General features: G+C 42.3%; 1 protein-coding gene and 1 long non-coding RNA gene across 2 annotated transcripts in view; both read right to left on the bottom strand.

Moving 5' to 3' along the window:
* The window catches only part of SYT1 (synaptotagmin 1), a 671,970-nt gene that overhangs the window by 439,826 nt on the left and 204,644 nt on the right, over positions 1 to 27,500 (bottom strand). The window lies entirely within an intron of this gene.
* LOC147034791 (uncharacterized) overlaps positions 4,013 to 27,500 on the bottom strand; it is a 57,438-nt gene continuing 33,950 nt past the window's right edge. Inside the window, exon 3 of the long non-coding RNA XR_015060267.1 lies at positions 4,013 to 4,352. This is a non-coding gene — a long non-coding RNA (uncharacterized LOC147034791). The remainder of the gene's footprint in view (positions 4,353 to 27,500) is intronic.

The following is a 27,500-nucleotide window of genomic DNA, read 5'->3' as shown; positions in this document are numbered from 1 at the left end:
AGAGAGGAGTTGTGGTATTGTCTGAGGAAGTCGGGAGTGGTGGAGAAGTATGTGAGGATCGTGCAGGATATGTATGAGGACAGTGTGACAGCGGTGAGGTGTGCGGTAGGAATGACGGACAGGTTTAAGGTTAAAGTGGGATTGCACCAAGGATCGACTCTGAGCCCTTTCCTGTTTGCAATGGTGATGGACAGGTTGACGGACGAGATTAGACTGGAGCCTCCATGGACTATGATGTTCGCGGATGACATCATGATCTGTAGGGAGAGTAGGGAGCAGGCTGAAGCGAGCCTTGAGAGGTGGAGGTACGCACTGGAGAGAAGGGGAATGATAGTCAGTAGGAGTAAGATGGAGTACATGTGCGTAAATGAGAGGAAGGGTGGTGGTATGGTGCGGTTGCAAGGAGTTGAGGTGGGGAAGGTGGATTGGTTTAAATACTTGGGATCAACTGTCCAAAGTAACGGAGAGTGTGGGAGAGAAGTGAAAAAGAGAGTGCAGGCAGGATGGAGTGGGTGGAGAAGAGTTGCAGGAGTGATTTGTGACAGAAGGGTAGCTGCAAGAGTGAAGGGGAAAGTATATAAGACGGTAGTGAGACCAGCTATGTTGTATGGTTTGGAGGCGGTGGCACTAACAATAAGACAGGAAGCGGAGCTGGAGGTTCAGAGTTATAGATGCTGCGATTCTCGTTGGGAGTGACGAGAATGGATAAGATAAGGAATGAGTATATTAGAGGGACAGCGCTGGTGGGACGGTTTGGAGACAAAGTGAGAGAGGCGAGATTGAGATGGTTTGGACATGTGCACAGGAGGGAAACGGAGTATATCGGGAGAAGGATGTTGAAGATGGAGCCGCCAGGCAGGAGAAGAGGAAGGCCAAAGAAGAGGTTCATGGATGCGGTGAGGGCGGACATGCGGGTGGTTGGAGTGTCAATGGAAGATGTGGAGGATAGAGCGAAATGGAGACGGTTGATCCGCTGTGGCGACCCCTCACGGGAGCAAGCCGAAAGAGGAAGAAGAAGATCTTCAGGAGCTATCACAGAATTCCTAAAGTATCCATAGAATACCACTGAAATGTTTTGAGGTGTGTATATAAATGTAGATATAAACTATTTATAGCAAAAGCCGCTATTGTCCTAATATTAAAGCATGCAGATAAAATTTTATTCACTGTGATGGGAATAAATCTTTGTCTTAAGTGTTATACTAAAAACTACATGGATTTACCAAGAGTTTTATATGAACACATACGTTTTTGATTGAGACGGGTTTTGATTATATGTGTAAAAAGACTTCACTTATGATATCCCACACCCTGAATTTGCCAAAAATATACTTTAATATGAATGCTGGGGGGTTGAAAACAGAGTAACAATCGTTATGCTATCGGTCAATTTGTCACGAAAGAAACAAAATGCTCAAGCTGCACAACCTTTAAAAATACGGTCTTGTTATTTTTGTGATAACATAACTTAACCTAAATGACAAATGTGTCACAAAGGATAGCATTAGTGGGAAGTCCATATCGCCGGAAAAGCTTACAAAAATCTGGCTTTCCGATTGCGGTACAAAGTCACGTTTGTTACAGAAGGCTTTGAGCAGGTCAGAGGTCGTTTTATAATAATCACTACGAGAGCCAACGCTATACGCGAAGAACACCCCATCAATAAATTGTGCTCGGTTGGATTATCTTCTTACTGTTAGATTCGAGTTGTGGAGGGGTCAGTCTTTTATTTCCCCTCATTTGCAAGATAAACTGGACACACTTAATGTGGACTATGTATGTCCACACAATGGTTACCCATGACTGTGGAAAGGCTTATGTATGTATATATATATATATATATATATATATATATATATATATATATATATATATATATATATATATATATATATATATATATATATATATATATATGTATATATACATACATACATACATACATAAAAGCCTGGTGTTGGCTTAGTGGTTAGGATGGTGGCTTGGGATCCCAGCGTCCTGAGTTCAAGCCCCGTTGGCTGCTGAATTAACACCAGGGGGTTGACTCAGCCTGTCATCCTTCCGAGGTCGGCGAAATGAGTGCCAGTGTACTGGTCCCGGTGTATGCCCCTGTTAGAATGGGTGTACCATATCCCTGTGTGTCGTAAGGGGCGACCAGGGTTGGCGTCAGGAAGGGCATCCGGCCATAAAACATTGCCTCAAGAAAAAGCCAAACCCCTGCACAGCAGGGAAAAATGGCTGTAAAAAATATATATATATATACATACATACATACATACACACACACACACACACACACACACACACACACACACACACACACACACACACACACACACACACACACACACACACACACACACACACACACACACACACACACACACACACACAAGTCTGAAGACGACGATGGTTCACGAGCGGTATTTGACGATGTAGATTGTTTCAGAAGTCAAGGATGAGAGAATGTGATAATGTTTGACCAAGTTATAAAAATGATCAACATGATGTGGTACGCGTGACAGGTTATTAGCTGCAAAATGTCGAAAACCCGGTTTCGTTCAAAAACTTTCAAAATTTGACCTTTGCATAACCTTTAAACGTCACAAAACAATGTTGTGGACATTAAAATAAGGAAACAGGATACTTGCTAGAGCTTATTGGAGTTAGTTCATTGAAGAAGGTCGAAAACCCGGTTCAATTCCCACAACTTTGAAAATTTGCCCTTTGTGAACTTTAAAGGTCAAAGGTCAAGGATTATGACCTTTGGTGCAAAACTTCCTCTGGAACATTCCAGGAACAATATAATGTCATATAGGCTATATGGCATTTCGCACTCCTCGGATTATCCATACTTTGATGAAATCAGCGTAAAAACAAACTTGAAGGGGGCACCACGGGCAAGGTGTTCGAGATAGAGCAAAATGGTTTCAAGACTTTAGGTGGGGAATGTCCTCAAGATTATGCATTAAAAATAGTCATCCCAGCTCTCAAAGTTTAGGCGGTCGTATGATTTTTACGTCAAAATTTGCAATTTTCTAAGTTCGTGACCTTGTGACCTTGACCTTGGGACGAAAATGAAAAATCGAGCTCCGTGGGGCTATGCAGGTGCCATTGGGCTAGGCTAACCAAATACCAAAACCCCTGTCAGATTCGACAAACCCCTAGGAGAAGATGCAAATTGAAATTGGCTACCCCCGAAAAACACAATTCGCAATTTTCTCAGTTCATGACCTTGTGACCTTGACCTTGGGACGAAAATGAAAAATCGAGCTCCGTGGGGCTATGCAGGTGCCATTGGGCTAACCAAATACTGAAACCCCTGTCAGATTCGACAAACCCCCAAGGAGAAGATGCAAATTGAAATCGGCTATCCCCTAAAAACATGTTTTTTGGGCGTGGCTCTGCCCATAATGTGCGCACCACGCCCATTCTCAGGAAAACACAACGAGATCATGATATAAACCTCCCACCAAAATTTTATCAGGATCGGATCAAAACCCACGGAGCTATGCTCGGGACAGACAGACAGACAGACATACAGACTGACAGACACACAACAATTACGAATATAGTGGTCACATATTTTTTTCGTGAAAATATTTTTTCGTGAACCAATAACTGTATAAATAACTATATATAAATAATTATATATAAATAACTATATCTACATATATATATATATATATATATATATGTATATATACATATATATATATATATATATATATGTATATATACATATACATATATATATATGTATATATACATATACATATATATATATGTATATATACATATACATATATATATGTATATATACATATACATATATATATATATATATATATATGTATATATACATATACATATATATATATATATATATATATATATATATATATATATATATATATATATATATATATATATATATACATACACACACACATGTGTGTATTAACCTTAAAACAAGCAAGCGAGTGACTCATTTAATCAGTCAAATCTGCTATAAACGACAAGTAAGAGTACAGGGCTCCAGTTATAAATGACTCATAATTTTCAACAGTTTATCTCTACAGTGTGTTTGCATTATTCAAGATTATCTGGCACAAAAAAATCAGTAAAAAGGTGTCAATAATGAATGCAGGGGATGCAAAATGCAGGAACATTATACTTGCATTTGAGGTTGCCTGATCCCATCACCCATGTTGCATACCTCTTATTTAGATGTGCGTTTCCATTTGGTCTGTCATCTGAAAGCTTTACCTTGGGTTATGCTTTCAGCTTGTGCTGTTCTTTATTGCTTGAAGCTCATTTCTGGATCGTTCTTTCGTAAAATCCTTCAAAATCTTCACGAGGTAGGCAGACACATTCGGGTATTACTTGTCGGTCCCCATCGGTAAAATATTAAGTTTGACCACATGTCTCTCTATGATCACAAAATAATGTGAAGAATAAAAGCAGCAACTGGAAGGGCAATCGGTCGGGCGCATACTCCCGCCAAGCTGATTATTTTACGTTTTGTATCGTACTGATCGGCTGGATCTGGATTCGGACCTGAACGAAAATTAAATTGGCTTGTTCTTGTCCCCTGAGCAACTCATCCACCAAGTTTTGTTCGAATCCCTCCTATATATTATTCTAGCCGTCACTCAATGGTGAAGAATCTCTTTTTAAAATCCTTGGAAATGGATTAACATTCGGATCTTCACCAAAATTGAATCAATTCTTCCTTGTTACATACCCAACCTGCCCAGCAAGTTTTGTCCAAATCCGTCCACAACATTTTGAGATTTTGAGATAGCATGCTGTGTGTTGTATTTGCCCCTATCTTCTTCTTCTTTCGGCTCACTCCCGTTAGGGGTCGCCACAGCGGATCAACCGTCTCCATTTCGCTCTATCCTCCACATCTTCCATTGACACTCCAACCACCCACATGTCCGCCCTCACCGTATCCATGAACCTCTTCTCTGGCCTTCCTCTTCTCCTCCTGCCTGGCGGCTCCATCTTCAACATCCTTCTCCCGATATACTCCCCTTCCCTCCTGAGCACATGTCCAAACCATCTCAATCTCGCCTCTCTCACTTTGTCTCTAAACCGTCCTACCTGCGCTGTCCCTCTAATATACTCATTTCTTATCCTATCCATCCTCGTCACTCCCAACGAGAATCGCAGCATCTTTAACTCTGCAACCTCCAGCTCCGCTTCCTGTCTTTTTGTTAGTGCCACCGCCTCCAAACCATACAACATAGCTGGTCTCACTACCGTCTTATATACTTTCCCCTTCACTCTTGCAGCTACCCTTCTGTCAGAAATCACTCCTGCAACTCTTCTCCACCCACTTCATCCTGCCTGCACTCTCTTTTTCACTTCTCTCCCACACTCTCCGTTACTTTGGACAGTTGATCCCAAGTATTTAAACCAATCCACCTTCCCCACCTCAACTCCTTTAAACCGCACCATAACACCACCCTCCCTCTCATTTACGCACATGTACTCCGTCTTAAGGCCTGGTCACACCTTGACGTTTTAGCCAACGTATGCCGATTTTTGAATTTTTTTTCTAAAACGCTGGCACACGTTGAATACGTTATGGGTAAGTTTTGATAACATTGAGAGCACGCTGAAAAACACTGCCATACGTCGTTGTACGTTGGCTTTAAACGTTGTACTTTTTGGTTGTCCTCAAATTTTTTCATGCTTGAAATTTCACGACGTATGCCGGCGTATGACTCACACGTTCCGCTACGCTGGCCACAAGTTGTATGCACGGTCTGCGATCGTTGACAGACGTCAACACATGCTACTTGTAAGTTAATCATAAGTTGAGACACGCCAAGGTAATGTTTTGCGTACCCGAAACTTATTTCTAACCTATGATTAACGTGTTGTTGGCACGTTACGCGATCGTTGCCACACATCGACAGACGTTACTTTTAAGTTACTCATCGGCTGAAAGACGTCGGTATAATGGATCGTCCTTGCGTCAGCGTCCACGGCCACGGCCAGGACACTTATTTGCAGCATTCTTCAAACTTTTCTTCGGCATGACGAGGATGTTCACACTTCGATGTCTAGCTTGGCTATGATTCCAATTGTCCATCGGCAGCGTCTATTTAAAATAGTCGAGTTTGAGCGTTTTAACACGTTCAGAAGAAACGCTTCAAATTTCCAAACCCCAGCGTCAAAAAACAAAGGCGAGTGCCAGCAATTTAAATCGTTCATTGTAAACAATGAAAATAGCTGAGTGGTACCGTTTAAAAGTCGTTGAGTGTAAAAAAAAATCCAATTGTTGAGCGCAAGCGTCTACTTTCAAGAGTGGGGTTTGAGCGATTTAGAACGTTCAATAGAAACGATTAAAATTTCCGAGCGCCAGCGTCAAAAAACAAAGGCGAGTGACAGCAATTTAAATCGTTCATTGTAAACAATGAAAATAGCTGAGTGATACCGTTTAAAAGTCGTTGAGTGTAAAAAAAATCCAATTGTTGAGCGCAAGCGTCTACTTTCAATAGTGGAGATGCAGCCATTTAAATCGTTGAGTGGCAGCCTATGAATAGCAAACCCTACGTCACCGGCAAAGATAAACTGCCGCACGATATGGATAAGTTAGGCTATCGTTGGGCATAGTTTGTGAACGCCGGCTTTACGATAATTATTCGTTGGTATATCGTATCTATAAGTAATCAAAGCGCTCTATGCACATTATTAGTTCATTGTGTATTTGTCCAACCCGTTATGAATAGACCTAAATCGTAAAAACAAGCTATAGCTCATTGTTGAAAAAGACCCATAAAAAATTAGCCGCGAAGAACTTCGAACAATGGTGAAAAGATGTCTCCTACCCGTGGACACGCGAACGCAAGGACGATCAATCATAACCCAAACCCTCCCCCTCACACTCACCTACTACTGCCAACATGAACAAACTACTACTAATACTAATACTAATACTAATACTAATACTAATACTAATACTGATACTGATACTGTTACTGCTGACATGGACATCGACTCAAAAAGGACTCGAAAACACTGTTGGGTTCCCCTTTTATGAGCAGCATTTTTATATACCAATTCCCAAAACCGCTGGGAACACATCTTTATATGGCAGTTGGAAGCTAGAAACACGTTAATTTTTTTTTTTTTTGTCGACCGGAAGACGTCATTGGAATACGTCTACATACGTCGATGTGTGTTGGGACTACGTAAAGAATTGGTTCAAAGCAGGTCAAACATAAGTTAGAAATAAGTTTCGCGTAAAAAAGACATTACCGCGACGTGTTTCGACTTATGAGTAGCTTATAAGTAGCCTTTGTGGACGTGTGTAAGCGTCCGCATATCGTGTGTAAAACTTATCCCCATCGCATGCGGAACGTGTGTCATACGCCAAGTACGTCGTAAAATTTTGAACATGTTTAAAATTTCTTGACGTACTCTACTTACTACGACGTATGATAGCGTACTTTAGCGTTCTACTCACGTATACCAAACTTACTCATACCGTATTTGACGTGCCCCAACGTTTTAGACACATTTTTCTTAGGTCGGCATACGCTGGCAAGATCGCCAAGGTGTGACCGCGATGTTGACACTTCCATTTCTACGGCAGTTATGATTCGAATCGTTGTGCGTCAGCCTTTTAATAGGCTACGTCACGACATCGTCGGCGATGCGTGCAACGCGCTATGCCGAAGTTAGACTATCGTTGGGCATCGGTTGTGTAGGCCGACAACAGGTTCAGCATTCGTTGGTATAAGTTATCTATAACACAACGAAACGTTCTGTGTCCGTTACCAATGCGTTATACATAAGACCAAGTCGCTATGAATACGTCCGAATCTTTAAAAAAAAAACATCAAAAGTTCAACGTAAGCCAGCGTTTTACATACATTTTAATACGTTGCCATCGCTGGCTAAAACGTCAAGGTGTGACCGGGCCTTTACTCCGACTGACTATCATTCCCCTTCTCTCCAGTGCATACCTCCACCTCTCGAGGCTCGCCTCAGCCTGCTCCCTACTCTCCCTACAGATCATGATGTCATCCGCGAACATCATAGTCCATGGAGACTCCAGTCTGATCTCGTCCGTCAACCTGTCCATCACCATTGCAAACAGGAAAGGGCTCAGAGTCGATCCTTGGTGCAATCCCACTTTAACCTTAAACCGGTCCGTCATTCCTACCTCACACCTCACCGCTGTCACACTGTCCTCATACATATCCTGCACGATCCTCACATACTTCTCCACCACTCCCGACTTCCTCATACAATACCACAACTCCTCTCTTGGCACCCTATCATAAGCTTTCTCTAAATCCACAAACACACAATGTCACAGGACATTGATTGAGGTATGCAAACCATCATAGGAAGCAAGGAGAAGCTGATGGTTCAGGCATTAACCCTTCATCAGAGTTAAACAGAATTCATGGCCCAGGCAAGCCCCAAAACTAAACCAGCCCTTTTGCTCCGATGAACGGTTAACACCCAGAATGTCAGCTTCTCCTTGCTTCCCACTGCAGTTTGCATCGTTCAAACAACGTTTTGTTTATTTCATTCATTGTTATACAGTGAAAACGAGAAGGGCACTCTCCGACATTGCATCGTAACCAGATATGCCTCCGCCCACATTATTACATCATGATAGGTACTTGCACCAAGTTTGATTTAAATCCCTGAACCCAGATTCAAAGTATTAAATAATTCTGGCTGCCAGACCATGTGTCCGATCAGGATGAAATTTAAAACATATATTCTTCATGATTACTGGATCATATAATAATTTTGAAGTTCCACGTTGATTGATGACATGGTTCAAGAGAAATGTTCCAGACACCCAAACCTGTCCACCAAGTTTTGGCTGAATCCATCCACAACTTTTTGAGATATCCTGCTATATATCGTTTTTGGCTTATCACTCAATGGTGAAGAATCACTGAAAAATATTATCGCAGCTGTATCCGGATCCGGATCCGGATCCATCCAAATCTAATCAATTTGTCCTTGTCGCACACCGAACCTGCCCACAAAATTTCATCTGAAATCGTCCACAACTTTTTGAGATATCCTACAGACAGAAAGACAGACAGGGGTGAAGAAAACACAACCTCCTTCCACCTTTGGTGTTGGATGTAATTAGCATGGATGGACGGACGTATGTACGTACAACCCAAAAACATAATACATCAGTGGAGACAAAAAATCGAGGTTGAAAACAATTTAGGATGAAAGGCTTCATACTTTCACAATGGCTTGCATTCACAACAAGGAAATCATGTTAAGCATGGACATGTTAAAGGATTTGTGCAGGTTTGCACCAAAACACCATGAGCCCTTTTGATTGCATATATAATATGGAGTTGCAGTGGAAGATCAGCTGGTCAGTTCGAGCTTTTCCCAATGCATGTTAAAGGTCACAGCCCAGGTAAGGCACGTAACTCAACGGTTCACGGCTGCAAATTGCCTTCCTGCCGGCTAGTCAATGGGCAGCCAGTCCTGGCAATGAACTTGCCTTTACCCATGCTACAGAAAAAAAAGACACTGGAGACTGGTTTGGCTGTGTCGGAGTGATAGCGGAATGGGGACAGCATGATCCCCGAGATCCTTCAACATTAGCTTTGAAGCTTTGCTACGACTGGTCACCCATTAAAACATTTTTCGAACAGCTCATAAATACCGATTGGTGAAGCAATGGCACCCAGTGCATAGTGACAGGTCTCATGTCCATTCGCATGGAAACAGGCTAGGCTTCAAAATTCAAAACAGGCTGCTCTCACTGCCTGCCTGCATAATGATGTCCTGAGCAGAATAATGAAAACTCAAGGTGGTATTACTCCACATAAGGGGCATGTTTTTGGTATCGTATTGAAAGGACCAGCTCGGTTAAAATCAAGTTATGCTTGCTATGCATATGTGTCTTGGTCAGAGTACAACAAAATTAACTGAATGATGATAAAACCTAAGAGGCTGCTTTAGGCCACTCCGTGCTCCTAACCATTCATCTCACTACAGACATGAACAGAGCAATCAATGGGAGCCATCCCAGAAACTACGGATCATCGAAGCAACAATTACAATGCATCAGTTCCTACGGCTTACAGTTGTTGGCTCATAACCCAAACTGGGACATCAGATGGATCATCAATTAATTGCCGGCTTTCTCATCGGCCCGATGCTGGTTCAAGGTCAGACACTGACATTACACACCTCAAAAACCGTTACGGCAGCACTGAAATGATGGCTGCTTCTCCACAAAAAAGGTACAAATTATTACCTCCACCATCAAAGGTGGATGGATGGAGGTTATGTTTTCACCCTGTCGGTATGACGGTGAACAGGATATCTCAAAAGGTTGGGGATGGATTCGGCTGAAATTTGGTCGACAGGTTGGGTGCTGTGACAAGGACAAAATTATTAGATTTTGGTGAAAATCCAAATCCGGATGCGGATACGAGAATTTTTTAATTTTTATAGTGAGTCTTCACCATTTATAGATGGGGCCAAAAACGATATTATACTCATAATAATAATAATAATAATAATAATAATAATAATAATAACAATAATAAGAATAACACCATTCCTTTCGTGCCGTAAAGATGCATAGGGCTGCCGCGGCAGTTTCATTGGCAAGGAGTGCAGTCCTGGATGGGTCGCCACTCCGACGCAGGTGACCAAAAACGATACTTATCATGATATTTCAAAAAGTGGAAGCAAGTTATGACAAAATGAGGTGGATGAGTTGGTTAGGTGACAAGAAAAAACCGATTCGATTTTGCTTTCGGTCCAGATCCAGATCCGGCCTATCAGTGGGAAAATGTTCAGCCTGATGGAGGTAGGCACTTTGTTGAGTGCCTCTCGTTGTTGAGGTTATGTTTTGTTTTAACCCCGTCTGTCTGTTTGTTTGTTCGTTCGTTTTTGAACTAAATATCTCAGAAAGTTGTGGACGCATTTGGCCAAAACTTGGTGGGCAGGTTGGGTATGTAACAAGGAAGAATCGATTGAATTTTGGTGAAGATATGATTTTGAATCCAGATCCAGAAATTGTTTAAGTGATTCTTCACCATTGAGTGATAGGCCAAAAACGACATACAACATAATATCTCAAAAAGTTGTGGACTGATTCAAACGAAACTTGGTGGGAAGGTTGGGTATGCAACAAAGAAGAACTGTGTCGATTTTTGTGAAGATCTGGATCTGGATCTGGATTCGAGAATTTTCAAATTGATTCTTCACCATTGAGATATAAGGCCAAAACGACATATAGCATGATACCTCAAAAAGTTGTGGACTGATTCGGCCAAAACTTGGTGGGTAGGTTGGATATGTAACAAGGAATAATTGATTCAATTTTGGTGAAGCTCTGATTTTGAATCTAGATCCAATAATTGCTTAAGTGATTCTTCACCATTGAGTCACAGGGATAAAACGATATATAGCACGATAGCTCAAACAGTTTTGGACAGATTCGGATGAAACTTGGTGGATGAGTTCATTAGGTGACAAGAACAAGCTGATTAAATTTTAGTTCATGTCCAAATCCAGATCCGGCCCGTCAGTGGGACACAAAATGTAAAGTAATCAGCCTGGCGGAGGTATGCTCTCCACTGGGTGCCCTTCTCGTTCTTAATGGTTTACCGCCCTTTAAATGAAACAAATATTTTTCCCCATTTTGCAAAACATGATCTCTTATGCATAAATAATCAAAATTTATCACAAAACCTCAAAACACAACTAGAACGGGCACTCGTAGAACACATACCTTCGCCGCAACCACTAGTTACCTTTGTATTAAGTTGTCCACAACGCATCTCAATACAAATATGCATTTCGTGACCCCCATGACCTTTGACCCACAACCGCTACCTAGGGTGAAAATAGTACTCTACCTTGTGTCATTTCAGAAGATGTGAAATTGAACACTCAACAATTTGGAGTTAATTTGATGTAAATCGGAAACATATTAACCGTTTTCATCATGAAAAAACGACGATGACCTTTTTGTGACCTTGACCTTTGATCCGATCGCTCCCAAAATCTAATGGATTTGTCCTTTCATGATGCCAAACAAATCCAAAACAATTAAAGCCTCTCTGCGTTTTGTTTTTTTGCGTTAAGTTGTCCACAACGCTTTCCGATATAAATGTGAATTTGTGTGACCCCCTTGACCTTTGACCCCCAACCGCTGCCTTGGGTGACAAAAGTACTATACCATGTGTCATATTAGAGGATGGGGAATTTAATTTTGAACATTTTGGAGTTAATTTGCTGTAAATGAAAACAAAATTGACAATTTAATCGCGAAAAAACGATTTTGACCTTTTTGTGACCTTGACCTTAACCTTTGATCTGATATCTCCCAAAATCTAATCGATTTGTCCTCTCGTGATGCCAAACACATCCACAAAATTTCATGACAATCTGCAAAGTGGTTTTTGTGTAATGTTGTCCACAACGCTTCCCAATCAAAAACTCCATTTTGGTGACCCCCTTGACCTTTGACTTCCACAGACTAACTCGGGTTGCAAACACTATACCATACGCTATATCAGTGGATCGGCATTTGAATACTGAACATTTTGGACTTAATTTGATGTAAATCGGAACAAAATTGACACTTTAATCGCAAAAAAACGATTTTGACCTTTTTGTGACCTTGACCTTGACCTTTGATCCAATCGCTCCCAAAAGCTTCGCCTGGCGTCCTTGAGTAACTGCACATCATCTCTGAAAATTTCATGCAAATCGGTCCAGCAGTTTTTGCGCAATGTTGTCCGCACACATATTTACCAATAAATAAATACACAGGGGTCAATACAATACCTTCGTCAAACGAAGTTTGCGAAGGTAATGAAATTCCAAACTAAAGTACCCTCTTGGTTCCAAATTGAACTAAGTAAGCACACTGGGACATTCAAATTTGTTTTCCACTGTTGGGCAAATCCTAATCTTCTGTCAAAACCTCAGATGCAGTATAACTTACAGTATGTTCAGCTTTTTTCATCCCATATAAAACATCAACAATCTTTGGATTTATGTCCAGGAAACAATAAAGGTGCTCAAGGGACTATGTTGATTAAAAGAGCTCATAAGCAGACTTCCTAAATCACACTTCAACCATATCTGACAATAGTATTGTGGTGATAGAGTCAAATACATGAGACACAAGACAAACAAACACATAAGAATGGTATATTTTGAAGTACGTTGTTTATAATATCATGCGCAAGAAGATTTTTAGCAATAGGGAAGATTTGTCCAAAAGGACCACTTTAGGATGTCAAAAATCGGCTTTCCCGATTTCAACCTGCCCAGTATGAGATAGTCTATGTCTGTCCATGTCTCATATTGAGGAGTACAAACCATAACTATAGAGGAAATAATCCCAAGAAATCAGGAAATTGGATGTGCAGCACATAATGTCACAGTTATCTGCACCTGATTAGAGTGTTTCTGGATATTCACATCAAAATCACGTCTCCCGCAGAATCTGAGTACGTTTGCACATGACCCATGTCAATTGCCCTTTATAAATCGGCCAAACATGTGACCCAAGTCTGTTTAGGAGTGGCTTGGCATCAATTAACACCAAATGAGTCAGTTCATGCCACTTGTCTGATTATTTGTAGACTGGGGTCGTTACTATTTTTATTGGATGCAGTTTTAAGGCTCATGGAAGAGCGAGAACACATCATGGATCAGGATATACCAGAACGAAAAGAAAAGAACAGAAGAGAGAGAGAGAGAGAGAGAGAGAGAGAGAGAGAGAGAGAGAGAGAGAGAGAGAGAGAGAGAGAGAGAGAGAGAGAGAGAGAGAGAGAGACAGTCAGAGAAACAGATAGCGAGAGAGAGAGAGAGAGAGAGAGAGAGAGAGAGAGAGAGAGAGAGAGAGAGAGAGAGAGAGAGAGAGAGAGAGAGAGAGAGAGAGAGAGAGAGAGAGAGAGACAGTCAGAGAAACAGATAGCGAGACAGAGAGAGAGAGAGAGAGAGAGAGAGAGAGAGAGAGAGAGAGAGAGAGAGAGAGAGAGAGAGAGAGGCAGTCAGAGAAACAGATAGCGAGAGAGAGAGAGGGACAGTCAGAGAAACAGATAGCGAGAGAAAGAGAGAGAGAGAGAGAGAGAGAGAGAGAGAGAGAGAGGGACAGTCAGAGAAACAGATAGCGAGAGAGAGAGAGAGAGAGAGAGAGACAGTCAGAGAAACAGATAGCGAGAGAGAGAGAGAGAGAGAGAGAGAGAGAGAGAGAGAGAGAGAGAGAGAGAGAGAGTCAGAGAAACAGATAGCGAGAGAGAGAGAGAGAGAGAGAGAGAGAGAGAGAGAGAGAGAGAGTGAGACAGTGAGAGAGAGAGAGACAGTGAGAGAGAGACAGTCAGAGAAACAGATAGCGAGAGAGAGAGAGAGAGAGAGAGAGAGAGAGAGAGAGAGAGAGAGAGAGAGAGAGAGAGAGAGAGAGAGTCAGAGAAACAGATAGCGAGAGAGAGAGAGAGAGAGAGAGAGAGAGAGAGAGAGAGAGAGAGAGAGAGAGAGAGAGAGAGAGACAGTCAGAGAAACAGATAGCGAGAGAGAGAGAGAGAGACAGTCAGAGATAGCGAGAGAGAGAGAGAGAGAGAGAGAGAGAGAGAGAGAGAGAGAGAGAGAGAGAGAGAGAGAGACAGTCAGAGATAGCGAGAGAGAGATAGCGAGAGAGAGAGATAGCGAGAGAGAGAGAGATAGCGAGAGAGAGAGAGAGATAGCGAGAGAGAGAGAGAGATAGCGAGAGAGAGAGATAGCGAGAGAGAGAGATAGCGAGAGAGAGAGATAGCGAGAGTGAGATAGCGAGAGAGAGATAGCGAGAGAGAGAGAGAGAGAGAGAGAGAGAGAGAGAGAGAGAGAGAGAGAGAGAGAGAGAGAGAGAGAGAGAGAGAGAGAGAGAGAGAGAGAGAGAGAGAGAGAGAGATAGCGAGAGAGAGAGATAGCGAGAGAGAGAGATAGCGAGAGAGAGATAGCGAGAGAGCGAGATAGCGAGATAGATAGAGAGAGAGAGAGAGAGAGAGAGAGAGAGAGAGAGAGAGAGAGAGAGAGAGAGAGAGAGAGAGAGAGAGAGAGAGAGAGAGAGAGAGAGAGAGAGAGAGAGAGAGAGAGAGAGAGAGAGAGAGAGAGAGAGAGAGAGAGAGAGAGAGAGAGAGAGAGAGAGAGAACCAAGAACAGGGTTGAGGAACAAAATGGAGGGGAATGAGGGGAAGAATGAGAGCAAGGGGGGACACAGAGGTGAAAAAGATGGATACAGCCACAAACTGTCAATCACAGAAGCCAAGGGAAAAATTAGGAATGCAGAAAGAGGTGAGCTTGGGGAGGTTTAATGGGGGTTAAAAAAGATCATGGTTGGGGATGGGGAATAATCTGAGATGGTGGTGAACAGCTGTGTTGATGCCCCAGAGGGAAGAATGAAATTGAAGAGATTGAGGAAGTTGGTTCCATATGTGGGGAGAAAGAGGAACAAATGAGTATAGGTGAGCAGTGAGTCTGGATTTTGGGAGCACAAGGTGTCAGGGTGGGGGCGGGGGGGGGGGAGACCACAATAGGGCAGAGATTGAAAGCCCAGAAAGGAGATGATAGCAAACAAAGACTATCGACCTGCCTGCGATCTCAAAGTGATAGACCAAGAGACTCAGCTTCATCGTGGGAGATTCAAATAATTTTGAAGGACTTGGTTTTCCTGGCAACAAGCTGAGCAAGGTGTGAGGCAGGGGCGCAAGCTCAGAGGAGAAAATAATGCTCCATCAAGCTGTGCATGAAGGCCATTTCGGTGGATAATAATTGAGATGTGCCAAGTCAAGACTGTGGACAGAGGAATGCCCAGTCAGCAACTAGCTTTGGAGGCCAACTTATTCATGTGGTTTGCCTAAAAAAGATCATAGCTGATAGTGATGCCCAAAAGTTTGAGTAACTGAACTTCAAGTGGATTGTTAAGGAAGTAGATGGGAGGGGTCACCAGATGGTCTTTTCAGAGAGACAGAGTGAGAGTGCAAGATTTGTCAGGATTGAAGGATTATTCCAAGTGCTCAGCAAGCTTATGACTCTATCAAGGTTTTCAGAGAGGGAGGAGGCTGCTTGTTACATGCCTATCCATAAAGATGAAGGTTGTTATGGCAGAGGGTGGAATCATCAGCAAAGATATTTCAAAAAAAAAAGAAAATAAAGATTTTCCAGAGGGCCAGAAAGATCATTGATGAAAATTAGGACGAGGACTGGGTCAAAAATACTGCCATGGGACAGTCCAGCCTTGGCAGAGGAGTTGAGAAGAGGAGATGAGAGGATCTCATTGAGAGCCATGTGTTGGCTACGAGAGTAGAGCAAGTCAGTAAGCTATGTGTGGAGTTACAAGGAATTCAAGGAAATTTTGCACAGGAGGAGGCCATTCAGCCCATCATGCCTGCACCACACCAATACCAGATTTTAATTAATCCGTCATTACCCCTTCCCTTCATGTGCAGCCCTTTTATGGCTGCTCCATTGGTTCTCATTTCACCGACCTCGGAAGGATGACAGGCTGAGTCAACCCCCTGGTGTTAATGCAGTGGCCAACGGGGCTTGAATTCAGGACCCTCGGATCCCAAGCCACCACCCTAACCGTGAAGCCAACACCAGATATTATTGGCCTTGGATGTTGGCCTTGGATGCCATATGCAGAGAGTTTGGAGAGAGAGGTGGGGTGCCAGACTGTATCAAATGCTCAACAGGCATCCAGAAAGATAGCCCTGATTTAATGTCTGACATTGAGGGCCTTCATCCATTGTTGGGAGAACAGAAGCAGCATGTCCACGATTGGGTGACCTGGTCTGAATCAGAATTGATGATCTGAGATCAAGCCATTGGAGAAAAGGAAGGATTTGATGTCAACTGTGATGATGGATTCCATGACACAACTGATGATTAGAAGTAAGCTGATCAGTCTGTAGTTAGGGGATCAGTTTTTGCAGCGTGTTTATGAAATACAGTGATGTTGGCTGATTTCCACACAGAAGGAAGATGACCTAGGGCAAATGATATGGATAACAGAGCATAAAGCGGATGTGCAGGAGCAGCGGGGCAAGTGCGCAGACACCGCCCGGTACAGTTGCAGAATCAGAGTCGAGGGTTGCCAGAAACTTATCCAACTCAGTTGAAAAAAAACAAAGAGTCCAGAAGCAGTTGTGTGCAACTGGGTGGGATGAGTACAGAGAGTGAGTTGGTGGGGACACAATATTTGGAAGAAAAGACAGGATTGAGGCATTCAGCATTCTCATGAACAGAATTGGCTGTGGTGCCATTTGAAGTGAGGGAAGGAATGGAGGAGAGTGGACACACACTTGTTTCAGGCTTTATGGAGAGATGTGAGGTTGCCTTCAGTCAGATATCCCTTCCAGGAAGAGAAGGGAAGTTGTTTCAAGGCAACTGCTCCACTGCAAGATTCAGTCGACCATGGGCAGGAGGAAAGGTATGATACTTGAAGGAAGGAAGCAGGAGGAGGAAGGAGGAAGGAAGGAGATGGGATTATTAAAAATAGAAATTTGCCTGCCACAAGACAAAAGGCCACTAAGGGTGGGGGCGACACAAAGGAAAGTATAGATATTTACATTCCTCTTGAAATGGGGTAGGTTATGATTGGGTGGAGGGGGGCTCTAACATGATACAGTATGGGGAAAGAAACTACTAGGTGACCTGAAATTCACTTTCCCCCTGCTAAATTTCTCACACCTCACTCACTCCCTTCCGCTCCACCCTCTGTGATAATATGGGCAGGAATGACCTCAATCCATGTATTCTCTATTTTGATGGACTGGTAAACGGCATAGCGTTTGAGCAAAAGTTAAGAAACTGGCTGGGACCAAGACTTGTTACTGCAGGAATAGCTGAAAATTGTCGAGTTTCAAGAAGACGATGCACCCGTACATTTTGAGCTGCATGTTCAGGACTATCTCAATGAAACATTTCTTCAACAATGGATCATCAGCTCATCAACTGTGGCCACCACATCGTTCAGATCTAAGGAATACAGACAACTCTTTGTGGGGATACCTGAAGGAGAGTGTCGACAACTCGGTAGAGGACGATTTAAGAATTGCACACTGCAATCATGGCCTCTTTCACAAAGATGACTCCACAAATGCTACACAAGATGTTTAAGAGGACTTAATGTAGCAATGAATTCAGTGGAACAAGGCGAAAGATGGAGCACATACAGATACAATGACTGATTAATTTTTGTGAATACTGCACAATAAAACCTGTAAAAAGAGTTCAAGCACTCATACTTTACTGGGGAGGGGTAAAGTAACTTTTAGGCCACCCTGTAGAAGAGTACCTCATAGTCATATTCCTCAGGACAGTGTGTGGATGGGAAGAAAGTGTGAAATGTGTAGAGTAACTGTACTGAAAGTACGCTCAGGTGTAACAACCTGTGAGAGACCCTCAGAGCACATTCCATGAAAAATATATATATATATATATTCATAAAAAAAGGCTCAAAGAAGCAGCAGAGCATCGGACTGAGAGAGGTTCCAAGGATGATGCCATCTTCTATCCCACTGCTGGATTATCCTGTGGCAGCACGTCGCTGGATTCTGTCAAGCTTGAGATTCTTATAATGTTGAGAGCTTTTGACAACACAGAATCCAGGAGACAGATGTTATCCTCAGGGGAGACACAGGGGAGAGCAGTACTCAATTGAGCTCCATTGAGCTACTCACAGTCGTACAAGACAAAGGCCCTGTAGACTGAGTAGCTCTGATTTTTCAAGAAAATATTTGGACTGATGGAGTATGCCCAGAATGGGGCTGGTTTTGGAGGCCAGCTTTGTGATGTGTTTGGCCAAGGAGAGGTCAAAGCTGATGGTGAAGCCGAGAAATTCAACAGACTGAACCCCTTCCAGTGTCTGACCAAGGAAATAAATAGTTGGTTTAGTTTGACGATCCTTCCAGAGTGCCAAGGTGAAACAGTGAGATTTCCAGGATTGGAATGCTCCATTAATTAGACTAGCATTTAATCAATTCAGGATCAACAGAATGATGCAGCTGCAGTTTGTCAAAGCCATGGAATTGGGTTCTGTATGACACGATGTGGAATGAACTCCAAAAAGACGATTTTCCAGAGCATTGATAGATCATTTATATAGATGAGGAACAAGACTGGGCCAAACACACTGCCTTGGGGAACTCCAGTCTCCAATGGGAAAGGGGGCGAGAGGGCTTCATTAATAGCAACATGTTAACCGGATGAGTGGAGGAAGTCAGAAATACAGGAATGAAGGCAGCTTTATATGCCACTGTCAGAGAGCTTACGAAGCAAGGCAGGATGCCAGACTGTGTGGAATGTCCGATATATATCTAGGGAGACTGTCGTAGCCTCTTGTTTTAGATTGAGGGTCTTCAACCGTTCCTGAGAGAGGTAAAGAAGCATGTACAGAGTTGACTGACCAGGACGGAATCAAAACTGATGGTCGGAGATCACGTTGTTTGAAAACAGGAAAGAATTGACATCAGCAGTAATGATGGATTATATGACTTTTCTTGAAATTGGAAGCAAGCCCACTGATCTGTAGTACAGAGGATCTGATTTTGCAACTTCTTGTAGATGGGGGTGATGTTTGCTGACTTTCGGGGTGATGGAAGGCAGCCAAAGAAAAAGGGCAGACTGAATAGGGCAGAATAGGGCAGACAAAGTGCATGCAAGAATGACAGAGCAGGATTTGAGAATACGGGCACCCATTGCCAAATCAGGGTCATGGCTGGACGTAACTTGCTCTACCTTCTTGGGTGAGAAGGATACAACGTGCAGTAGACGGTGGGTATGATCGGCTAAGATGGAGACAGAGTGGGATGGGTGGGTGGGTACACAAGATTTGAAGGCAAATACAGCGTTTCGACATTTTGCATTCTCTCAGGTATGATAATAACAATGGTTGATTTCATTTTTAGTTTTTTTTTTTAACAACTTTTGCAGCCATAGGCGGAATTACAGGAAATTTTCAAAGAATTGCATTTTAGAAAATAAATAAATAAATAAACCTAAACATTAAACGCTATAATCCTGATGTTGGCTTCACGGTTAAGGTATCTGGCTTAAGATATTAGGGCCTTTGAGTTTGAGCCATTGTCGTGTTGTTGAATTAATACCAGGTGGATTGACTCAGCCTATCATCCTTCTGAGGTCAGCAAATTGAGTACCAGCTTACTGGAAACACTGCACTGCATCAGCAGCACAGCCATGCTCCCAATAATGATGCAACTAACTGGCACAGGCTGCAGATGAAATAACAACAATAATAATAATTAAACACTACAATAAAATTAAGATAGAACAAGTCTGAAGACGACGATGGTTCACGAGCGGTATTTGACAATGTAGATTGTTTCAGAAGTCAAGGATGAGACAATGTGAAAATGTTTGACCAAGTTATAAAAATGATCAACATGATGTGGTACGCGTGACAGGTTATTAGCTGCAAAATGTCGAAAACCCGGTTTCGTTCAACAACTTTCAAAATTTGACATTTGCATAACCTTTTAAAGGTCACAAAACAATGTTGTGGACATTAAAATAAGGAAACAGGATACATGCTATAGCTTATTGCAGTTAGTTCGTCGAAGAAGGTCGAAAACCCGGTTCGATTCCCACAAGTTTGAAAATTTGCCCTTTGTGAACTTCAAAGGTCAAGGATTATGACCCTTGTTGCAAAACTTCCTCTGAAACATTCCAAGAACAATATAACGTCATATAGGCTATATGGCATTTCGCACTCCTCGGATTATCCATACTTTGATGAAATCAGCGTAAAAACAAACTCGAAGGGGGCGCCACGGGCAAGGTGTTTGAGATAGAGCAAAATGGTTTCAAGACTTTAGGTGGGGAATGACCTCAAGATTATGCATAAAAATATTGTCATCCGAGCTCTCAATGTTTGGGCGGTCGTATGATTTTTATGTCAAAATTCGCAATTTTCTAAGTTCGTGACCTTGTGACCTTGACCTTGGGACGAAAATGAAAAATCGAGCTCCGTGGGGCTATGCAGGTGCCATTGGGCTAACCAAATACTGAAACCCCTGTCAGATTCGACAAACCCCCAAGGAGAAGATGCAAATTGAAATTGACTACCCCCTAAAAACACGTTTTTTTGGGCGTGGCTCCGCCCATAATGGGCGCACCACGCCCATTCTCAGGAAAACACAACTAGATCATGATATAAACCTCCCACCAAAATTTTATCAGGATCGGATCAAAACCCACGGAGCTATGCTCGGGACAGACAGACACACAGACACACAGACAGACACACCAAAAACGAATATAGTGGTTATTTTTTTTTGTTCGTGAAAATTTTTTTTCGTGAACCAATAAGCATAAAACCAATAAAATATCACACATATATTACACAAAATAATAAACACCAAGCTCGTATTAAACACAAAGACCTCAGCCAAATATGCAAGAGAATAAAAGAAAGCATGTTAAATATACTGTGCATCAAGTTTTCACGAGACAGCTATCATGAGAACCAAAGGGCTCACATTCCCCACAACTACAACAAAAAATGCCAAAGAGCACACAAAACCAACCCAAACAAATTTCGCATTAATTTAAAAAAATGGCATCCGTTGAAGACAAAGTCTTCGATATCCCCCGCCATAGTAAATGAGGATTAACAAACTTATATTCCCTAAGCGTGTGCAATATGTATGTGAAGTTTCCCCTTGATCTGACCAGCTGTTCTGGAGAAGAAGATGTTTGAAGGTTTTAGGGTAAATTCAATATGGCCACCAAACGATGTGACGTATCAATTAGAAATTAACAAACTTCTGAAAGGATGTCTTGGGGAAAGTGTATGTGAAATTTTGCCTCAATCTTTCCAGCCGTTCTGGAGAACAAGATTTTTAAAATTTATTAATTTTCAATCCAAGATGGCTGACGAACCATGTGACCTATGACATCATAAATTTACATTCTGCCTCCAATCCTCCAGTGGAATACGTGCGGAAAGTTTCATGTTAATCGGATGAGATGTGTTTTCTATCCAAGATGGCCACCAAACCATGTGACTTATGACCTCATAATTTTTACTATGTATGCAGACATGATGGAAGATGATAGTTGCAAATTTTCACTTCGTTAGGTTATGTGATTCCAGAGAAAACATTATTTAATATTTTTCTTGAATCCAACATGGCTGCCAAACCATGTGACCTATCAATTAGAAAATATCAAAAGGCACCAGTTCACCACTTGCTTGATATGTGTACCAAATTTCGTAAATATATCTTGAGGGGATTTGTAGTTGAGCTCCGGAAACGAAATGTGATGGACGGACGGACGGACAGACGGAACCCATTTCTATATCCCCCGCCAACTTCATTGGGTGGCGGGGGATAAAAAAAACTCACAAGAGTAGTGCGGTTCTCAGATAGCTGTATGTGAAAACTCCACTACCGATATTGAGGTGAGGGTTAAAAAGCAGATAGGACTGCACTTACAGTGGTTGGTTTAGCATCTAATAGAGGATAACACGTCAGAGTTCCTCAAGTTATTGTTCCTTGGTGGAGTAAGCCAATCTCTATAAATGTTTGATTTTAAAAGAACATTACCAAAACTGAGGCAGAGCACTTTGAGCCTCTCAGAGAGAACAGGAATATTAAGTAACTGATAAATATCTCTGTAAGGTTGGGTTGTGCAGTAATCACTGGAGAGAATTGTACGAAACGCTTTCCGTTGCAATTTATCCAATCATTCCCTCTGGACTTTAGTTAAGCCACAGAACTATGCAGGTGAAGCATATTCTAAAGTGGATCTAACATCCTGTAAATGCACCGTTATTAAATCATAAACAGGGATATTACAATGTTTCAGCTTCCACAAAAAAGAGAGTTTTCTGCGAAAGGATTTACACACGGCCTTGACTCAAGTGTCCTATTTGACGTTTTCATGCACACAGATGCCTACTAGAATCACACAATCCGTTTGGCTAGGAACTGAGTCTCCAATATGAAAAGTCGGTACATCTGCCGAGAGTCTTTGAAAACATGAAATCATGCCGACATTTGCTAGGATTAATTGCTTCAGGTTGTTTTTTTTGGATGACCATTCTTTTAGGCAGTCAGGTTGCTGCTGCACAGAACTAGTTTGTTCAGTGTTCCTATAAGTTCGACACAAAGTCACGTCATCAACATATTTATAGTGTGAGACTCCAGGGTTACCAGAAACAAAGCCATTTATCATGGCTAAGAAAGGTACTGGACCAATTTCTGTGCCTTGTGCAACCCCGGCATTTGTTGTTTCCCATGTGGAAACTTCCTTATTGTAGCATACAGCCTGACTTCTGTTAGATTTTAAAAAACAAAAAAACAGATCCATGGGATAATGGATGGTCTAGCACACCGATGTTGATTAATTTATCAACAACAATATGGTGGCTAACTCATGAAGAGGTTCTGTCATTGAAGCTTTTGGGCCTCACACTATCTCCCAAGATATTTCCTGGGAAAGCCACATTTTCAAACTGGCCTCCAAAGCCATTACATGACTTTACTTGTAATTGAAAGTCAGCCCACTGGTCTGTTGTTGATAGGTTCTGTTTTTACAACTTCTTGGAGATAGGAGTGATGTTTGCTGACTTTTGGGATGATGGGAGGCAGCCAGAGAAGAAGGGCAGATTGATTAGGGCAGAATAGTGCAGACAAAGTGTAAGCAAGAATGACAGAGCAGGATTTGAGAACACAGGCACTGATGCCATCGGCATCCATTGCCAAATCAGGGTTATGGCCAGACATAACTTGTACTACCTTCTTGGGTGAGAAAGATACAAAGTCCTGCAGAGAGTGGGTCGGAGGGGGTAAGATGGAGACAGAGCGGGATGGGTGGGTACTAGGGGCGTACCTAGAGTATTTGGCACCCAGGGAGGACGCCTTCCTTCGGCACCCCCTCCAGGATGAATAAATAAAAAAAATTAAATACACAGAAAACATTTATAATGTTTGCAAGTAAAATTTCAAGCAGATTACAGCACAGTACCTGTAAGCAAATCGGAAATAAGAAAATGGATTTTAATTGGTGCAAACCGCTTCAATATACCGTATGTCCTTCCTTCCATCCGTCAACAATGAAAAAGAAGAACCTTTCTAACCCACAATGTTTCTTTCATTTGATAAAGTTTGTTGCTGTTTAGTTTTTCTTGTGTTGTTTAGTTTTTGTGCTATTGGTTATTTGCATCAGGACAGGTAAAGTCACCCCCACCTGTTTCTCCTTGCTTGCTTGGTCATCCAGTTTGGAGGGACAGTCTGATCTCGACAGGGTCTTAGTGGTATCATACGCCTTCCACTTCTTAATGTTTGTCTTGAGTGTGCTCCAAGGGATATTCAAGGCCTTTGAAATATTTATATTACCATCCCCTGATCTGTGCCTTTCCACAACCTTATCCCAGAGGTCTTTTGAAAGCTCCTTGGTGTCCATGGTTGAGTCTTTGCTGTGAAATGCACTACCGAGCAGAGGAAACCTACAGGAACAGCTGCTTATATTCCTGAAATAATCAGAATCACTAAAATTTGCAACAGGAGGCCAATGAACTTGGTGTGTGATTTTGAAGGTGATTGGTTCCACCTGAGCTAATTTATAATCGTTATTATAAGGGGGGTGGACACTTATCCAACCAAGATATTCTAGTTTTGTATTTTTAATCAATTTTCTGAAATTTGTAGAATTTCTTTTTCACTTGAAAGTTGTGGGTTATGATGTGTAAATAAAGGTGGAAAAAGTCTGATTTAATACAATTTAATTCCAGGCTATAAGGCAACAAAAGGTGAAAAATTTGAAAGTGGGTGCAGACTTTCTATAGGCACTTTAAATATAAAGCTCAGTTCATGTCTGCATGTCACAAGATGTCTAATAATTACGTACTCTTTAAACGTCAGTTGCCCGCTAACTAAACGTGCATGTATTAATTACATGTTATTGGAATGTACCTTTTACCTTTTAAAACTACCTTTTAAAACTATCAACCCTTGAGACTGCTGAGACCCCTGAGACCTTTTTAAATACTATAATATTTATATACTATAAGATTTGACCCAAGGAAGGTCAAATCTAACCTTTAAGACACCCAAGACCCTTAAGAGCACCAAGACCCCAAAACCGCGAAGACCCTTTAAAACTTCAGAGCCCAAAGACCCCCAATACCTTTAACACCCCAAAGACACCTATGAACCTTAATATAGCTAAGATGCTCTAAGAGGCCAAAGGCCCCTTAGACCTTTGGAAACCAAAGACCCTCAATATCCCTAAGACCCTTGAAATCCCTTTAAGACCCCTCAGGCCCCTAAGCCCTTTCATACTCCCAAGACCCTAAATACCTGCAACAATATTAAGACCTCTAAGACCTAAAGAGCCTTAAGACCCTTTCAACCCCCCCCCCCCCCCCCCCCCAAGACCCTCAACACCCCTCAAACCCCTAAAGACCTTGAGAACATCAAGAACCTTTTAAGTGCACACCATGCAAATATCTATCGTCTTCCTTCAAAACACAGACTATACTTGTTTTCAGCAAGTAATGTGCAAACTCCACCCACCCATGGGTGTGTACTCTGCTCGTAAGTTAATAAAGGCACTCTTGTCACATACTCTTGGCAAAACACCGAAGAACCAGAAATTACTGTTACATCAATTACTGTTGTCACGAAATTAGCTTCAGCAAAGATTGTACTGTCGGACCTCGATATTTGCGTGGGATACGTTCCTGAAAAATGTCACGAATGTCAAATCCACGAATGTTGGAGCATTGAATAAATGGGAAAAAGGGGCATAGGTCTCCGGCGGTTCGTGATTCATAAGGGAAAATTTAAAATCATTTGAAAAACCGAGAATAAAACCAGAAAATAAAAAATATATATTTAGAAGCGGGTCACATTTCATGAACCGCGAATATCGGGGTCCGACCGTGCTCCATTCGTGTTTAATGCAACACAAAACCTCAGAATAACAAAAACTTCCATGCAATAACAATGAAATTCTCCAACATGTGAACACATTTCCAAAAAAAAGGAAAGAAACAAGTGATAAAAACTAATTTTTTTAATGTAAAAGGATGTAGGGTTATTCCTCCAAAAAGTGTGCAAAGGTAGGGATGGTCATGAGAAATGATCATGTGAAACCATCCCTACATCCGTCTTTGAATAATGGTTGGCCCTGCACAAGAGACGAAGTGTGTGTGTGTGTGTGTGTGTGTGTGTGTGTGTGTGTGTGTGTGTGTGTGTGTGTGTGTGTGTGTGTGTGTGTGTGTGTGTGTGTGTGTGTGTGTGTGTGTGTGTGTGTGTGTGTGTGTGTGTGTGTGTGAGAGAGAGAGAGATATATAACCTAACATACACACACACACACAAACACACAATCAACATTGTGCGTGTGCGCACAGTTAGTGTCTCGTGTGGGTATGACCATTATTCAAAGAAAGATGTAAGCATGGATTTACATGATCATTTATTGTGACCATCCTGACCATGATTACATACTTCTTGGAGGAGCATCCCAACATCCTTTTACATTTTTACCTCTGCCCAACGTAGGTGAACGAAGATTATATTTTCACCCCTGTCTTTCTGTTTGTTTGTCTGTTTGTTTGTGTGCAGGACATCTCCAAAATTTGTGGACAGATTCAGATGAAACTTGGTGGGTGGGCTGAGTATGTAACAAGGAAGAATTGGTTCAATTTTGGTGAAGATTGGAAATTTTTTTAAGTGATTCTTGACCATTGAGTGATTGGGCTGAAATGATATTGTTACGGCTGTGGAAATTCGCATTACACCATGAAGGGCCCATAAGTGAGATATCTTTAAGTACATGTGCAGTTAGCTTCAAATCCGTTGTCTCGAGGGAATTTATGTGATTCATTCGGGCTGCGACGCTTTGAGTTAGGCGTTTTTCTGTTCTATCTTTATTTTGAATCAACCGCCATAACCATCAAACCACCACCGATAAATCCTCCACCACCCTCACCTCTCTCCTTCTATGGCCATTCCCGCACCACCTGTGGACACTGGACGTCGGGCTGTCTTGGGCTCGTTCAAGCGATACGCACCGAGCCGCGAGTGCAAATAGCGGCCTTTCCGAGGGAGAATTCGGATCAAGAACGCCACACGCCCACTTCTGATCCGTCCAATCAGCAAGCGCGGAGCGGCTTGGCCCCGCCTCCAGGCACGTCTATGTGAAATCCATATATGCAAATTCTAGAATCAGGAGAGGTTCACGCCCACTTTTCCTCCGTCAAATTGGCGAGCGTGGCTCCGCCCCCGAGGACATCCTGATCCGGAAATTTGCATTTGTTTTCTCCTGCCGGCCTATAAAACGACGAGTAGCAGCAGGGTGGTGGCAGAGTGAGAGTTTTGGTAAGAGAGTCATCGAGCAGAGTGTGGCAGCGGCAGAGTGTGGAGTCAGGTGGCGAAGGCATCGAGTCGGGTTCTGCTTTCGGCTGAGGAGAGTTGTGGGAAGAGGCCAAGGAGCTCGGGTCC

The sequence above is a fragment of the Eptatretus burgeri genome, chromosome 1, assembly GCF_056783735.1.
Source record: "Eptatretus burgeri isolate ZD-2024b chromosome 1, Ebu_testis_v1, whole genome shotgun sequence".
NCBI lineage: Eukaryota > Metazoa > Chordata > Myxini > Myxiniformes > Myxinidae > Eptatretus > Eptatretus burgeri.
This window is presented reverse-complemented; position numbering and strand designations above follow the sequence as displayed.